Source organism: Antechinus flavipes, chromosome 6, assembly GCF_016432865.1.
Source record: "Antechinus flavipes isolate AdamAnt ecotype Samford, QLD, Australia chromosome 6, AdamAnt_v2, whole genome shotgun sequence".
NCBI lineage: Eukaryota > Metazoa > Chordata > Mammalia > Dasyuromorphia > Dasyuridae > Antechinus > Antechinus flavipes.
Window position 1 is genome coordinate 250,611,729 of NC_067403.1, and position 18,095 is coordinate 250,629,823.

At 34.1% G+C, this 18,095-nt stretch overlaps 1 pseudogene; it reads left to right on the forward strand.

Moving 5' to 3' along the window:
* Positions 1 to 17,760, forward strand: part of LOC127541653 (vomeronasal type-2 receptor 26-like) — a 53,370-nt pseudogene extending 35,610 nt beyond the window's left edge.
* Positions 17,761 to 18,095: the final 335 nt, after the last annotated feature.

Sequence of the window (18,095 nt, forward strand, 5' to 3'; positions counted from 1 at the left end):
CATCAAAGATTAAAAATAGTAATTATACTGTACAAAGGAAATGCAATGGTAAGAACCAACACAGAGGAGGTTAGATGGAGATTAGATGTTTAGATGGAGGAGGAGGCCTGGCAGTTCTGAAAACCTACTGGCAGTGAAAATGGGTTAAAGAGGGAACAATACATGTATAAACCAAGAAGGATATGACACCTTCAAAAATCTATAAAGAAATAAGGCAGGGAGGGGGGAGGATAATGGGCAGTTTAGAAAGGTTTGTAAATCAATGGGAGTGGGATAAAAATGTGTATATTAGAGTAAATTGAATAAAGAGGGAAGAAAAAATTGTAGGGAGAAAATAATAGAGGGATCAATGTGTGGGGGGAGGTAAAATACTATAGCAAGGCAAGTTAAGAAGTAGAATTAAATTAGAAAAGTTAGCAGGGGTAGGAAAAAGACAAGATAGACAAATACTACAAGAAGGATTAGGCATAGAATTTATTAGAATAAAAAGTGAGCATAGTAAACATTGATCTTAGTCAATGTCAAACTTTAAAAAAAGATTCAATCAAGATTGTCAGCCATATTAATTATTTTAGATATATGTGTATATGTCTGTGTACATATGTGTGTATATATGTAGGTGTATATATTTGTGTGTACTATATATGTATATATGTGTGTATACATATACATATACACAAATATATCTGTGCTTAACTGTAGCCTGCTAAGAGCAGGTTGGGGGAAGGAAAAAGGACAAAAGAATAAAGTAAAAATTGCACATCTTTTTTTAAATGGAAATTTGTGTAGATGAATGAGGTTTCTAGCAATCAGATAAGCAAATTTCTGAAAAATGTGATTTTTCAACCTTCAATTCAATTATTGAAAGATCTATTTTGATAGTTATTATTCAATCATTCACCAATGGTTTAGTGTGTATTTCCAATGACCCAAGTACTGTAGTTAATATTATCAAGCAAGAATAATGTAAAATTCATCTAAGTCTAGGAATGTAGACCTGGGCCTTGTCACTGTCATTCATCCTTTCTGTCCTTGTGATGTCACATTGTGCTCAGACAGATGCAATTTTTGGTAATCTTGAGCAACTGCAGAGATTTGACTTGGGGAGAATGGAAATAATTCTCTAGAAGGCTCCTGAAACCTAGGCTGAGAGAGATCAGAATCTTGTGGACATCTCAGAACTTATGGAAGCTGTGAAAGCTTCAGGGACTAAAATCAGGGAAGGATTTTCCCAAATATTTTTTAACTTCAGTTTTTGAAGTTTTGAAGATGAAGGATGCAGGTGTAGAGTTGGACAGAGTTGTTGAAAGGTCCCCAGAGACCTTTATTCTCAGACACTGGTTAACATATTTCTTTGACTTGTACCCAAGAGACATGAAGATGGACCATCTTTCCTTATCCATCTGCAGGGAATAAAGAGAAAAATATCCAAGAGGTACAAATGTCCCATAAATATTCCCTGCTCTTTCAGGCTTTTGTCTTTGTCTTAAACAGAGGCCAGATTCCTATCTCATGATCTGCTTTCCCTGTTAGAGAGACTGTTCAAAGCTTGAGTATCTGTAAGGAAAGAAAAATCCTTAGCTATAGGTAATGTGTCTATAGATGAATGGCTAATGACTTTCCATACCCTTCTCCTTGGCTCTTTAGAGATTTAGGATATTGGCCATGGATTTGAGAAAACTTGGGCTCTCCTCCTCTAAATTATTTGTGATCCTGCTTTTGCAATTTTCTTTTTTTGATTACTACATGGTGAAGAGTCCTTGTAATACCGAAAGAGATTACAGTTCCACATATAGAAAAGAAGGAGACCTAGTCATAGGCGGCTTCTTCTCCTTGTTTCAGAAGAAAGAGGAAGAGCCCAACAAGTTATTCTTCAACTGTCGTCCTATATGGACTGGTGCAGAACCAAAGTAAGTGATTTTGTTTTGTTTTGTTTTATTTCAATTGATTATTTAGACATACATATTTCTGATCAACTGGTTTGTTGGCAGAGCTGGGTTTCATTTAGAGCTGGGTTTCATTTAGGCTCATAGCTTTAGTTAAAACAGTGACCTATGTGATAATTTCTACAAAATTAATGGTTTTATTAATGTGCAGTGCAGCAAAAAGAGTCTATCTATACAAATCTTATTTGACATTATAAACTTTCAAAGTTTCATCCCAGGAATGACAAAAGCCTCACCCACTACAATGATGAAGGAGAAAAATCAGACAATAGACTTGGTTGAGAACTGGTGATGAGTACCAAATATGGGAGGAAATTCTCCATTTTGGACAAACATTTGATGAAGTTTTGAGATCATTTATCAGTGCTTGGTTTCTATAAGGTTGGGTAAACAGAGTTTTCTGAATCATTATGCCACAAAATGGGAAAAGGGGACATTAACCATATTAGGCATCAAAAAAGAGAACAAATGCAGAATCCTCCAGTTAATTCAGAGTTTGATTCAATCCAACATTTAAGCCTCATCTGAGTGACAGAGAGCTATCCATGGGAAAGGATATAAACTTTGTTTATTAATTTTGTTGAGTTTCAGGACCACTTCATCTAAGTGACTCCATGTTGGAGTTCTATTATAAGAATAATATGAAAATATATCTAAAACACCAAAAAATATCAAGTTTACAATGTCAACATCTGCAAGAAGTTCACTGACAAAGTTCATTGATTACACTGAGTTTTCAATCCTTTTATGTCTAAGAAATGTAAACTGTAGGGGAATTTGCCTCAAATGAACAAACTGAATACCATGTGTAAGCTATGACTTAGAAATCAACAAATGGAAAGTGACCCTGACATCAAGAATTTTTTAAAATTATTATTGCAATGTGGCTTATAACTGAAATGATCATTTGTGCCAATAATTCCTATTCTGTGTAACAAGACTATTCTTTTTGAAGGTTTAGATTAAGTTGGGATTAAGTACAAACCTTTCAATCCTCATTATTATAGCCAGTCCTCTTATTCTGCTTTCTCTCTATTTCTTTCCTGTTCTTTCTTAAGTAATGGTTTGATGGCTTTGAATTTTAAGAGAGGACATAGTGATTCACCTAGTTTTGGAATTGTCCTTACAAAGTCATTACAGTGAGGTGAGTGATACTGGTGTTGGGATCTCTTCTAGGGTATCTCTTAATTGAGGTGTGTGAAATGCACAGTATTTCTAATTAATTCTGTATAAATATATATAAAATGATTCCAACACACTCTCAAAGTCTCTCTTAAGAACTTTAAAATTAATTGTATGACAAGGTTCACACTGGCATAGATCCACCCAGCATGGCTTGCCCTCTTCAGAGCAGGTACTGTGCCTTAAGAGCAAAGCAGAATTGAATTAGCTCAGAAGTGAATTAGTAAGATGTGCAGTTAAAGAAGACAGCTCAAATGTTCATAAGGACTGTTTATATCGAACTTGTGGCAGAGCATTCCAAGCTAATATTTGTTTGATCAGCCCCAGTTGGACATACTATAACTGAACTCTAATGTAGTAATGTCATTTTGGTCTTCTTTGAGAATAAAGGACCACAACCAACCAACCAAACACCAAAAATTTCATTGTATTTTTTAATGTACATATTTTGAATTTTTATATTGTGTGTGTGTGAGTAGAGTTTGTTTCTTGATGATCAACATAAGGTAGAAATACATGCAATTTAATTTTTTTTTAAATTTTATTCCCTAGCACTCAGAAAAGTGATATACATAAAACCTAGTGTGTCTATATATAGATAGAAAGATAGAGAGGTAGAGATATATACATGTGAGTGCATATATATGTATTTATATTTATATTTATGTATATATATTTTGTATATATACATATTCCATACAAATGTATTATATATATGTATGTGTGCACACAATTATGTGTATATATATAGTATGTATGTATATATACACACAAAACCTATGAAAATACAAAAACATATATTTCATACATATATATCCACAGGCAGATGCATGTATACACATACATCCATATAAAATGCATATGCATTAAGGGATACACACATACATACATTATGTATATACACATACGCATATACATACATATATGTATATACACACAAATATATGAAATAATGAATAAAAGATCCAGGAAGAATGAATCAATTGCTGATTTTTTCCTACTGTGAAAATTCTGTGACTCCATGACTTCCCAAACAGAACCAAGGATATCTGTTTGGTTTTTGAGAGCCCCCAATTTCAAATTACCCATAGCATTTATTTCTAAAAACCAGTCAGGTGCTATTAAGTAGATTTATAAAAGTCATAAAGCATTAGAGAATGGACTCACCAGAAATTTAGATTATATCATCTTAATTGGACTCTCACTACTGCAAGGCAATCCATTTATTGTGTTCCAAGTGACTGCTTATTTCTGCTTTCCCACACCAACAATTAAAAAGTTTCATTTGCATGAGCAAACTTCTAATATCTCCTTATTCTTCAAGTTCTCAATTAAGGATTGTCTTAAAATTTATTGACAAAACAGAAGCCATTAATTTATCTGATTCTCCCCCTTTCTCTATCCCTAATGTTCACATAATTGCTCATTCTTTCTTCACTTAATCTATTTGTCCAATGAAGGTATATGTCAGATCATTTGTTTGCTCATAATTTCTACCAAATCACAATCTTTTAGATTTGGATCCCTTTTTGCCCCTCAATCAATGACTTCCTGACAAGAATTGGTCACTTCTTCTATAAAGTATTGAAGTGGACCCCTTATGACTCTCCTCTCATGCATTGCTTATGACTTTTGTTAGTCTCCCCCCACATCCAGTGCATTTTTAAAGACTCAGCAGTCAACATAACACTTCCCTGTTTGCAAAATTTGAATCACCTTCTGACATCTCTCTGACAATATATACACTTCACAAACATTTAAGCTCTTCATACCTTAGTCTTCATTTAAATATCCATATTTACTATCTTCTATCACTTTTTGTGATCTTTTAAATAAACCTATAGAGATCACACAATTCTCCATGTTCCCTAATCTGGCTCTTATTTTCATGCTTTTCTGAATGCTGTTTCCCATCTCTCCTCACTTCTAAATCGCAGAATGTTTTTTTCATTTAAATTTCAACTATTTGACATGAAGTCTTTTCTGCTCTTCCTGAATTGTTAGTGATTTTCTCCAAATCATATTTTCTCACCTTTGTCTCTATTTTAATATATTTCTTGTTTTAAGGAAATGTTTTCTCTGTTGGCTAATCTCTTTGAGGAAAGGTGTTTTGTTTTGTTTTATTTTTCACTTTTATTTCTTATTCCCATGATTTGTGAATACCTAACCTGTAGTGGGGTCCTAAAAACTTGTAAGCTGATTGTAATTACTTGCAAATTGTTTTACTTTTTGCTCTTTGGGAACTCCAGTTTCTTCCTTTCAGTTTATTACTTTATGAGTTTAAGAGCCTTTATTTAACTTCTCTTCCTCATTCTCATAGTCCTCTCTGTAATCTTTGGCACTTACTTCATCACTTTCTCTTCCTTGGTGATTTCTTCGCTGCAGGATTTAAGAAATTCTTTTCCCTTCTTCACCTCCTCCTTTTCTTACTGCTCCTTTACTGTCTCCTTTGCTGGGTACTCTTCAAATCATAGAGGTTGTCATTTGTCCTTCGTTCTTGATGATGACCATGATATCTCATGATGCCACGGCATGCAAGTGAATTGGATTTAAGTGAGGAAGGGCTGGGCAAGGTCACTTGCCTCACTTTCCTCTTCAGAGCCATCTGGGCAAGATTTAGATCAAGATGACTGGAAATGGTCTTCTTAAGAAATGGGAGACCTTGACGTTTATGGGCCAGAACTCTGAACTTGAAACAAAAGATTCTTACAAGATATTAAATCAGGGGAATTGTTAGAGACAATAGTTATCTAATTTAGCATGGTTCAATATGATTGATCTGATTTTATAAGGAGATGTTATGGGCCAAAACTTGAAACAAGGTACTAAGTGTAATTGAGGAGACAATGGTTAAATCTAGTTTAGCTTGATTTAATCCTACAACAAATAATGGTTTCCTAGTGACATAATGATTGGTGTATACTCAGTGTACAGCATATAAGCAAGAAGTTCTCAGATCCAGAGAAGACAAGCACACTAGAAGCTCTCAGAGCCTCAGCCAGGATTCAGTCAGGGAGAACGAGGGAAGATCAGAGAAGTGGTGGTAGGCTGTCCTCCTTCCCTTAGCCACTGAAGCCAAGATCTGGAAGGCCTCCAGAAAGACTAGCCAAGCCCCAAGTGAAGGAGACAAGACTTTGAAGGAGACCATAAAGGATTTGGACTTTAATCTCTGGCTGCTCTTGTGATGATTACTGAACTGAAAGGAAGGTTACTCCAGAGACCCCAAGAAAACCCCAACAAAGGAATATAACATTTTAGAGAAGAATATTACACTTGACCTTTTTAAGCTAAAATCTTCAACAGGTCTAAATTTGACTGAGATCATATCATTCCGTGATTAAGGGTAGATATCAATTTAGGCAAAGAATCTCCTCTTCCACCTAGTTAAAAAAAAACTAACTAAATACCTAAATCTGAGAGGGGAAAATCCTCAGCATTTCTGGCCAAAGCAAAAATGATTGCTGTTTACATTTAATCTGACTCAATCACACCAATTGGAGGTATCCCCCAGGGATCATTTTCTATGACTTTATGTGGTTATCTTATCAGTTCCTATAATTTCCATAGCATCTCTATGCTGATAATTCTCAGATTTATATGTCCTAGCCCAAACTTTCCAGTGTCTTTTACATAATTTGAACTAAATATCCACTTTATTCAAATTTATTTCATAAAAAACAGAATTAATCTTTTGCCCTGATCTCTTCATCCTCCTACTTATTTACTATAGAGTAACTATATAACTATCCTCTGATAAGTTCTGGCTCCAACCTTGGAGTGATCCTAAATTCTTCCCTTTCCTTCATCACTTATATCCAAGGTATTAACAAAATCTGTCCATTTTAGTTTGGAAATATCTCTTAAATATATAGCTTTCTGTCTCTTTTTCTCTCCATGTCTTTCTGTCTCTCTCTTTGTTTCGATCTGTCTTTTCAAGTAAATTGCAACCTCTTTGATTACAGGACTTTCTTTTGTATCTTTTTTTCTATTTGATTAATTCTATTCTTAAAGGTGATATTTTCTTCAGTGGATTTTTTTGTGTGTGTTTGACCAATAATATTTTTAAAGAGTTACTTTCTTCAGTCAATTTTTCCTTTCTTTTCCAAGTTTTGGCTCTCTCTTGCATACTTCTCATTTCTTTTCTTACAGCTCGTATTTGCCTATTAAAGTCTTTTATGAGCACTTCCAATGAGCCTCTTTGGGCTTGAGACCAATTCATATTCCTCTTTGAGATTTCCTTTGTGGATATTTTCTCCTCAGCTAAGTTGGTATTTTGGTCTTTTCTGTCACCCTAGCAGCTTTCTATGGTCAAGAGTCTTTCCTGTTTCTTGCTCATTTTCTTTACTTTTTCTTTGGGTATTTCCCTTTTTAAACTTTTGTGATTGAGCTCTGCCCCTAGGATAAAGGGAGTGCTGTCCCAAGGCTCCTATGCAACTCTGAGGCTTGGCTTTGAAGACAGATGCCCCTTGTGTTTACAGGGGTTAGCTTTGCCTGCTATTTTAAGGAAATAGCCTGGTTTCCCAGAGTTTGTCTTCTGAGCTGGCAGTGGAGCCTGACCCACTGATCTGTTCCTCTACTGAGCTAGTACTGAAAGGCTCAGTTGCTAATTTACTGTGATTAAGTCCCTCTCACTAGCTTTCCCAGAGTCTGTCTGAGCTGGGCTGAACATCTTTTTCAACCCAGTGATGCTGACCTTTCTTGAAGTTTTTTCAATGTATCTTGAACTGGAGAGTGGTTTTATTCTGTCAGACTCTGTTCAGAGGCTTAGTTTTATGTGATTTTGAGGGAAACTGGGAGAACTCAACCAATGTTAGAATCCTTACAAAGTGTTAACTCACTAGAGTTGATAGAAACAATGCTTATATAATTGGTTCACACCTTTGGAGTTCACACCTTTGGGAGAGGTCACACATTAGAGCTTACACCTTTAAGAGAGTTTACACAATAGAGGTCACACTTTAGAGTTCACACCTTTAGAGAGCTCATATAAGCTAGAAACCTCTAGGAAGAGGAGGAGACTTCACGAGATGGAGAAAGCAGGAGTCAGTTCGGGAGATTAACAGAGCCAGAATTCAGTCAAGAGCCAGGAGAACTGGAGATTCAGAGAGAGCTGGAGGCTGAAGCTGGCAGAGGCAAAGGACAAGCTTCAAGAGCTCTTGGAACCAAGAAGGGAGATAGGCCTCTCAGAAAACTAACTGGGCTATTTTGGAAGAGACAATAAAGAATTGAACTTTTAACAGCTGGCTGCATTTGAGGTGATTATTGATTTGAACTGAAACTAAGGCTGCCTCCAGAAGCTCCCAAGAAACCTGCTCCCATAGAAAGATTACATTTTAGAAAAGAAGAACACTTCAAACCAGCTTCCTGGCTTTACTTAACCATATTGGTTCCAGCCCTGGAAATGAGGATAGGACTTTCTTTTGCTGCTTTTTGTATCCTCATTGCTTAGCACAGTACCTGGATTATAGTAGTGCTTAGTATGTTTTGATTGATTGATTTTTGGGTTTTCTGTTATTTGACTTCTATGAAAGGAACAGTGTTTCCTTATCTGAATAAAACAGAAGAATGAATCACAGGACCGATAAATATACCCTATAATTCTACATTTTGAGAATCTTCCTGCTTTAGTTTAGGAAGTTATTTCAAAGGAGAAAGGTGAATATTTCACATTGAATCTGTCAGTGTTACCCTTTACATTTTCTTGAAAATTCTATTTTGGAATATATGTATTCCATTTTTACCCCATGTATGATCTTAAAAACTGTTACACTAAACTGGAAATTATATTATCAATATATTTGTCTATTCCTAGCTAATATGTGTTCAATGGTCAAGAAGACAGTTAAAATATATTCAAACAGCAAGTTCAGAATTACAAAAAGCACTTTCTATGTTTGTAGAAGAGAGAAAATCAGATTACCAGGATTGTTCAATTCCATTTCAAGACTAGACTTATATTAATTTCTTAAGCACATCATCATTTCTTTGTGTGTTTGTGTGTGTGTTCTTCAAAGGATTGTAGAGGATCTTTAATATGTTTCTCATTTTAATAAATGTTTGGGCAATATATGACAGGAATTCCTGGTTCAATAGCCAATACTCCATCTACTCTGATACTTTGCTGTTTTTAATTCATAAAGTTTTTCCTGATTTTTTACAAATTTCCTGTTACTTTAGGTTAATGATTAAACATTACCAACATTTTCTCACTCTCCAATTTGCTGTGGAAGAGATCAACAAGAACCCTGATTTGCTGCCCAACGTAACCTTGGGATACCAGTTGCTTAATAACTTCCATATGAACAAACTAGCTGTGGAGAACTCCTTGATATGGCTGTCAGGGAGAGGTCCAACTATTCCTAACTATACCTGTGACAAGCAGTCCAATGCTGTTGCTGTCATTGGAGGGATGTCATCTACACTGTCCATGGCCATGGCCACCATTCTCCAACTTTATAAAGTTCCACAGGTAAGGGAGCCCAATAATATCATCCACTTTCATCTAATATATCCTTTGTTTTTAAAACAGCAAATTCTTTATAATATTTTCTACTGTTAATAAAAATAAAGTCTATGAGTCAATAAACTATTACTGATAGGTTCTAGGTATTATTGTGATAAAAGGAGATAGAAAAAAAGGGGGAGTCCCGGAAGGGAACTCACTCTGATCTCTAGATAATGTGTTTCTCTACTGGTTTAATTCTAATGGTTCTGAATTAATTCAAAATCTTTTCAACTACTGGTAACTATACTCCTAGTTCATGTTTTTATATTTGTTTAGAAATATGAAGACTATAGATGGGAAAATGTAGATTATTATGCCCAACTGAAAATGTATGTTATTGCCTTATTGAGCCAATCACAAAAAGAGTTAGTTAAGAGACAGAACCAAGATGGCAGAATAAAGGTAGACATTCACCAGAGATTTTTCCCAACCCCCTCCAAATACTTTTAAATAATTATTCTAAACAAATTTTAGAGCATCAGAAACCCCCCACCCCCTCAGATGGAATGAAATAATTGTCCATCCCAGGACAATGTGAAAGGTTCTCAGGAAAAGTTTGTCACATCAGCATGAGAGGGGAGTCCAATTCAGCATAGGTCAAAGCAATATAGTCCAGGCTTCAGCAACCAGGAATAAGTCACAGAGCAACTGAATAAGTGACAATAGTAGTGGTTCTCAGGCCTCTTGGCCCACAAACTCAAAAGACAAATTAGAAAGTTGGAAGGAAATGTTTGTTACACCTTGGTGAGAGTGGAACACAATCTAATACAGGCTATGCCAGCATAGCCCCAAACCAGAAAACCAGGAAACCAGGCGTGAGCTCTAGGATCCATTGACTCATGATCACCATAAGCAACAGAAGCTTCCAGATTTCTCAATTAACAGAAGATAAGGAACAACTGGTCACAAGGAGATTACAGGTTATCTCTTTGTTAGCACTGAGTCACAAATCTGTTGCTTTTCCCAATCTTAGATCTGGGTCTTAGTCCTGAGTGGCAGTCCCAGGGTTAGGAGAAGTATTAGCATAGCAGAATATGTTACCAAAGTATCACAGCTACAGTGGATCAGTGACCTTTCTCATAGTTACAAAGCAGAAAAGGGTGAAGCTTGGCACAATGTACCCTCCATCCTAGAAATACAATCTTTTTATCTGTCTTTTAAAAAATATTTTCTTTATTTTTCTGGTTATACATGTATATTAATTTTAAATGCACATTTCTTTATGAATTGTATTGGGAAAGAAAAATCAGAACAAAAGGGAAAAACTACAAGAGAAAGAAAACAGAAGAAAAAGAAGGGGAAAAAGTAAACATAACATGTTGATTTCTCTCTCTGGATGAGATGTCATTTTTTATCCAAAATTTATAGGGAGTGCCTTAGAACACTGAACCACTGAGAAGAAGCAAACCTTTCATAGTTGATTATCACCCGATCATGCTGTTAATATGTATACTATATTCCTGGCTCTACTTGTTTTGCTCAGCATCTGTTCTTGTAAATCTTTCCAGGCCTTTCTAAAATCAGATTGTTCATCATTGTTTAGAGAATATTAATATTCCATTACTTTCATATACCATAACTTATTCAGCCATTCTGCAATTGATGAGCATCTACTCTTTGCTACCATAGAAAGAGCCATTATAAACATTTTTGTACACTTTTTTCCTCTTTTATGATTTCCTTGGAAAACAGACCCAGTAATAGCACTACTGTATCAAATGTTATGGATAATTTTATAGCCCTTTGGGCATCATTTCCAATTGCTCTCCAGATTGACTGGATTATATCAAAATTTCACCAACAATGTATTAGTGTCCCAGTTTTCCCACATCCTTCCCAACATTTGTTATTATCATTTGCTGTCATCTTAGCCAATCTTAGTGGTGTATGGTGGTACCTCAGAGTTGTTTTAATTTGCATTTCTCAGCAAAACCCTTTTAAACAAAGTGTTATAAATTAAATAATGGACTAGGAAAATTAGCAAATCACAGAAAAAAAGGTTTTGACCATACAAAGTTACTATGATGAAAAGGAAGATGAAAAGACACATTCAGAAGATAACAAAGTCAAAGCTCCTACATCCAAACCTTCCAAAGTTAGTTTCAGGTCATGGAAGAATATTAAAAAAATGAAAATCAAACAAGAGAGGTAGAGGAAAAATTGAGAAGAGAAATGAGAATGATTTAAGAAAATCATGAAAAACAAATCATCAGTTTGGTAAAAGAGACACAAAAAATATAAAGAAAATAACACCTTAAAAACAGACTAAGCCAAATAGTAAAGGAAGTACAAAAAAACAATGAGGAGTACAATGTCTTACAAAATAGAATTGACTAAATAAGAAAAAAATCCACTGGAGAAAACAGCTCCTTTAAAAATTGGATTAGATAAATGGAAAATAAGGTACAAAACCTAACTGAAAAAAAATTCCTTTAAAATTAGAATTGAGGAAATGGAAACTCGTAATATTTCTTGAATCATTAAAATAAAACCAAAAAATGAAAAAAATAGACAACAGCATGAAATATCTCATTGGAAAAACAACTGACCTAGAAAACAGATCCAGGAAAAGTCACTTAAAATTATTGGACTATTTGAAGTCTTTTTGCAGAGGCAATTTAGCTTAAGTAGTGACTTGCCCCTGGTCACACAGCTAGGACATATGAAGTATCTGAAGCCATATTTGAACTCAGGTCTTCTGACTTCAGAGCTGGTACTCCGTCCACTGCACCATCGAGCTATTCCTAGTGATAACCTTTTGAAAAATATCCTCAAATAAAAACTCCCATGAATATTATAGCCAAATTTCAGAGCTCCCAGGTCAAGGAGAAAATCTTACAGCTAGGAAAAAAATAATTCAGGTGTTGTGGAGGCATCATCAGAATAATACAAGATTTAGCAGCTTCTACATTAAAAGACTGGAGAGCTTGGAATATAGTATTCCAGAGGTAAAGGAACTAGGATTACTATCAAGAAATCATTTACTCTATAAAGTATAATACTTCATGGCAGGGGCTGGGGGAGGAGGGAAGGGAGTGAACATTCATGAAATAAAGAATTTTTAAGCATTCTTGATGAAAATACCAGAGCTAAATAAAAAATTGACTTTCAAATGCAAGAAACTAAAGAAACAAAACATAAGTACAAAAGGAAAATCATAAGAAACTTAATAAGGTTAAGCTGTTTATAGATTCATACATAGTAAGATGATATTTGTAGCTAATAAGAACATTTCAGAGCAGTTAGAAGTAATGTACACAAGCAAAAGACACAGATGTTAGTTGAATGTGACGAGATAATTTTTTTTTAATTAGGGGTAAAAGAGGAATGTATTGGAAGAAATGGAAAGTGAGAGGTTGAGTGAGATAAATTATCACACATAAAAAAATTAGAAAAGTCTTTTACAATGGAAGTGAAAAGAAAGGAGATAAGCAGGCATGAGTGGATTTCACTTTCATCAGAATTGGGCCAAAGAGGGAATAAGATGTGTGCTCTGTGGATATAGAAATTTATTTTACCATACAGAATAAGAAGGGAAGGGAATCAAGAGGGGAGTGTGAAAGAAGGAAGGGTAGACTGGGAAAAAGGGTACTCAGAAGCAAAACACTTTTGAGGAAGGGCAGGGTGGAAGAAGAAAGAAAATGGAATAAATGGGGAAATAAGTTAATTAAAAAATTGAAGCAAGTTTCTCTGATAAAGGCCTCATTTCTCAATCATATAGAGAACTGAGTCAAATTTATTTTTTAAAAAGAGCTATTCTCTAATTTATAAATGATCAAAAGATCAGAACCATTTTCAGATGAAATAATCATAGCTGTCTATAGCTATATGAAAAAAATAACTATCAATTGAGAATGCAGATTAGAAGTATTCTGAAGCACCACAACATATGTGTTTTACCAATAGAACAGAAAAGGAAAAATAACAATTGTTAGAGGGGATCTGGAGGAAAATGAGATATTAATGTACATTGGTGGAATTGTAAACTGATTAACCATTTTGAAAAGCAATTGGAACCATGCCAAATGGCTTCATGCATACCATTTGAATTAACAATATCACTACTAATTCTGTATCCCCAAAGAGATAAAAAAACAAAGGAAAAGGCCCTTTATGTCCAAAAATATTTATAGCAGCTCTGTTCTAGGGTCAAAAAAAATAGAATGAGGGATTACTCATCAATAGGGAAATTACTAAATAAGCTGTGATATGTAATTATGATGTAATACTATTGTGTTATAAGAGAGGATAAGCAGGATTCTCTAAGGAAAAAAAAACTGGAAAGACTCCCATGGACTGATGCAAAGTGAAATGTACTATGTATAAAGGAACAGCAATAATGTAAGATGATCAACTGTGAATGACATAATTATTCTCAGCAATGCAATGATCCAAGACAACTCTGAAGGATTCATGATGAAAATGCTATTTATAAACAGAGAAAAAACGAATAGTATTTGAATACAGAGTGAAGTATATTTTTTAAATGTTCATTTATTTTTCTTGAGGTGTTTTGGATTGCTTTGGTTTGTTTTCTTTCACAACATGACTATTATGAAAGCGTTTTGCATATCTACACATATATATACTGTATTGAATTGCTTGCATTCTCAATGAGAAAATGTGAGGAAAGAATCTATAACTCAAAATTTTAAAAACAAATGTTAAAAATTAGTTTTACATGTAACTAAGGAAAATAAAATACTAAATATTGGGTTTTTTTTTAAAGAAAAGAGCTTGGTTCAAGTGTTTCTTGACCTTGTTCCCCATATTTTCTTCACTGAAAATTGTCTATTGCACCTCTTTCTGTGAGATTATTTACTTTTTTCTACTTCTCCCTTCCATCTATTTTGTCTTTGTCACCAATTTAAATATAGATAGATAAATATCATTACCTTAGCATCAACTTATTACCAACCCTTCTCTCTCCATATATATATATATATAATATATACATACATACATATATATGTATGTATGTATATATATACATTTAAAAATTTATGTACATATCTACATATATATAGGTATATAAACTTTTAGAATAGAGGTAAAGTTCTTAAGAATGCAAGAACCACGTACACACTTGGAAATTGTAAGTTTGACCTTTTTGAATCCCTTATGTCTTTTTTCTCTTTCCTGTTTGTCTTTTTCTGCTTCTCTTAATTTTTTACTTGAAAATAAAATTTTCTGTTCAGTTCTGGTCTTCCTTCCCCATCACATCCCCAAGAATTCTTAAAAATCCTCCATATCCTTAAAGATCCAATTTTTTATCCAGAAGGATTATATTCAGTTTCATTGGATAATTATTTCTTGTATGTAATCATAGGCCCTTTCCCTCCAGAATATCCTATTATAAACCTCTGAATCTTTAAGTTCAAAACTTCCTAATCTAGTGTAATTCTGACTTCAGTGCCACAATATTCAAATTATTTCTTTCTGAATGTTTATTACAAAAGATTATTTTTCTCTTACATTAATAACCAAATAATATTAGGAGAGGGGAAAGATTCAAGTCCCTTCCCTCCCTCCCTCCCCCCCCCAATCTCATTCAAAATTCAAGAGCATTTCTTACCCACTTCAAAAAATTCACCCCACTGAAACTATCTTATTTAGGTGGAATTATCACACCATTATTCATTGTTCATTGATCTGGTGAATGATAAATCCTTTTGTGTAGATTGACCAGGGCAAGAGGATGGCTGGAGATGAGTCTTTCTTTGTCCATAAGTTACAGCTGTTCATTATAAAAAGTGAACCTCACTATAATATTCATTTTCCCATTGTTTTTTTTATTTTTTTATTTTTTTTTGCTGAGGCAATTAGGGTTAAGTGACTTGCCCAGGGTTACACAGCTAGGAAGTATTAAATGTATGAGGCTAGATTTGAACTCAGGTCCTCCTGACTTCAGAGCTGGTGCTCTACTGATTGTGCCACCTAGCTGCCTCTTTCCCATTAATTTTTAATGAATAAGAATTGATTTCCATCTGACAGAAAGACCAACTCTTAATGGCTTCCATGAATTGTCTTTTGTTGACAAGAGAAAGCCAAGTGACTATTATATGAATTATCTGCTGTACATAATTAATAAAATTGATTATTAATTATCCAGAAAGTATGCCTCTTAAACTTTTTGTATATTACAGTATATTACAATAGCCTTCTTTTGGACCTGAGAGCTCTAGAATTTTGTTATTCTTTTTCTTGGAGTTTTTACTTTGGGATATCTTTTGGGAGGTGATTGTTTGGATTGTATCAGTTTCTACTTTGCCTTCTAATATTCGAGTGGTTTTCCTTGATTACATCTTGAAATATTATGCCAAGGTTTTTTTTTTATGATCATGGCTTTCAGTTAGGCCAATAATTCTTAAGTTATCACTCCTGGATCAATTTTGTAGGTCAGTTAATTTTACAATGACATATTTTTTCTTATTTTAAAATTTTATTTCATTTTTTTTTTCTTACTGCCTCATGAAATCATTATTTTTCACTTGCCTATACTATTAAGAAATTATTTTCTTCAGTAAGCTTTTACAACTTCTTTTCAAATTTTGCCAATTCTATGTTTTGTTCTTTTTTTTCTTCAGAGAAATGTAATAAATCTTTTTCCATTTTTTGTCCTTTTTCCTTTCCCAAATTGTTTCCTCTTTTCTCATGATTGTCTTCCTACATTTTTATTTCCTCCCCCCGCTATGTTTTTCTTCTATTTCTGTTACTTGCTTTTTAATATCCTTTTTGAGTTTTTAAAGGAAGTCTTTTGGGGGCTGAAATCAAATTACATTTTCATTCACTTAAAAATCTAGTTGTTTTGACATTGCTTTTTTTCTGTTTGTGTTTCGATAATTTCTGTCATCATACTAACTGTTTTTGGTTAGTGTATCTTCATTTTCCAGCATATTTTTTTTATTTTTACATTATGTAAAATTTGGATTCTGTTTGGGAGATGGAGGTGCATTGCCATATGCTTCTTCTGCTAGGGCTGCAGGACCTCAATGCTAACCTGTCATAGTTTGGGATTTGCTCACTTGTATTAAGATGGCTTCTAGTTTGCCTGGAAACTACCTTGGTAAAAGAGTAAACACATTTACCCTAATGAGACATACCTTTCTTGTGGACTTTCTAAGTTGGCTTAAGTTGGCCAGTTGTTTGACCTCCTCCCTTTGTTGGTTCAGCCATTTCTGAATTCATTTCAACACATTACTCTGTAGTGGTTTATAATCAAGAGAATTTGAGAGACTTCATGCAGGTTCTTGCTCTACTATGTCATCTTGGTTCTATTTTACAATAATTTAAAAGAATTTCACTTAGCAGCCATTACCAAGGTTTATTTCTCATTCTGAATTTTTAAAAAGTCTCAGATTTTCTATCTTTTTTGTAATAATTGCATTTCAAAGAGATAATAAGCCCAATTATGGTTGACTTTGAGGAGAAGACACAGGTACAACATTTATACATATACATACAAATAAACAAATGAGGTTAGAAGAGCATGGCAGTTTGAAATATATGTATACAACACCATCTGGAGAAGATAGGACAAATAGATTTGACTTTTGTTAAAACCTTTGAAAGAATGAAGAAACAAAATTTCTAAATGCCTTCTAGAAGTAAAATAGCCCTTGGCATTTTATGAACTGAGGACTATAGGAATAGTGTTGGGGGAGGGGGAGGAAGTGAGTCCAGAAATGGAGGACATTAGATTCTCAAAAAAATATATATTGACAATTATCTCATCAGTAATTCATATGAGCAGTAGACAATATGGACTCATAGGTTTCATATAATAAGGTGACTAAAAACTGACACTGTGAATGGCATTGCTTTTCTGTTCTTTGCTTAAGTGACCATCATGATCCAGTGATTATATGGGAGATATTTGAAGTAAATACTATATAGACTCTTTTAAGTTTTGGACTTAAAGTACTGAGCTATTTGTATTTAGGATATATAAGGGTGGCCTTGGAATTGCCTTAACAGATTGTTGCTGCAAATGAAATAATGCACATTTAGATTTTGTTTTATCCATAGGGTTTCTGTGTCAGTGGAGTGTCAGCTTTAACTGGAGTCAATAGGAGCCTGGTAGAATACTCCTTTCAACAATATGGGACTCAATATCTGGATGTTTGATCATTCTGAAATTTTGGAGAATTACAACAAGACATATTTAAGTGGTGAGTGTAATTCGTTGAGGAGCATGCTTCATTTCAACTACTGGAGTACTTTCTAAATATATATTACTCTGGGATTTCTTCCTAGTTAGATAATAAAAAAGAAAAATTGGGTACAAAATTTCAGTAAGAAAACAAGTGTGTTCTACAATATGATGGTGATGAGGGATGTGTTTAAGGAGCAGCCCACAAAATCCAGATTTGTGAATCAATATCAACATGTTGTTCAGTTGAAGAAGTTGAAAAAATAACCCAGTTCCACCTTCATGCAAGAAAAATGACAAAGTAAATTAA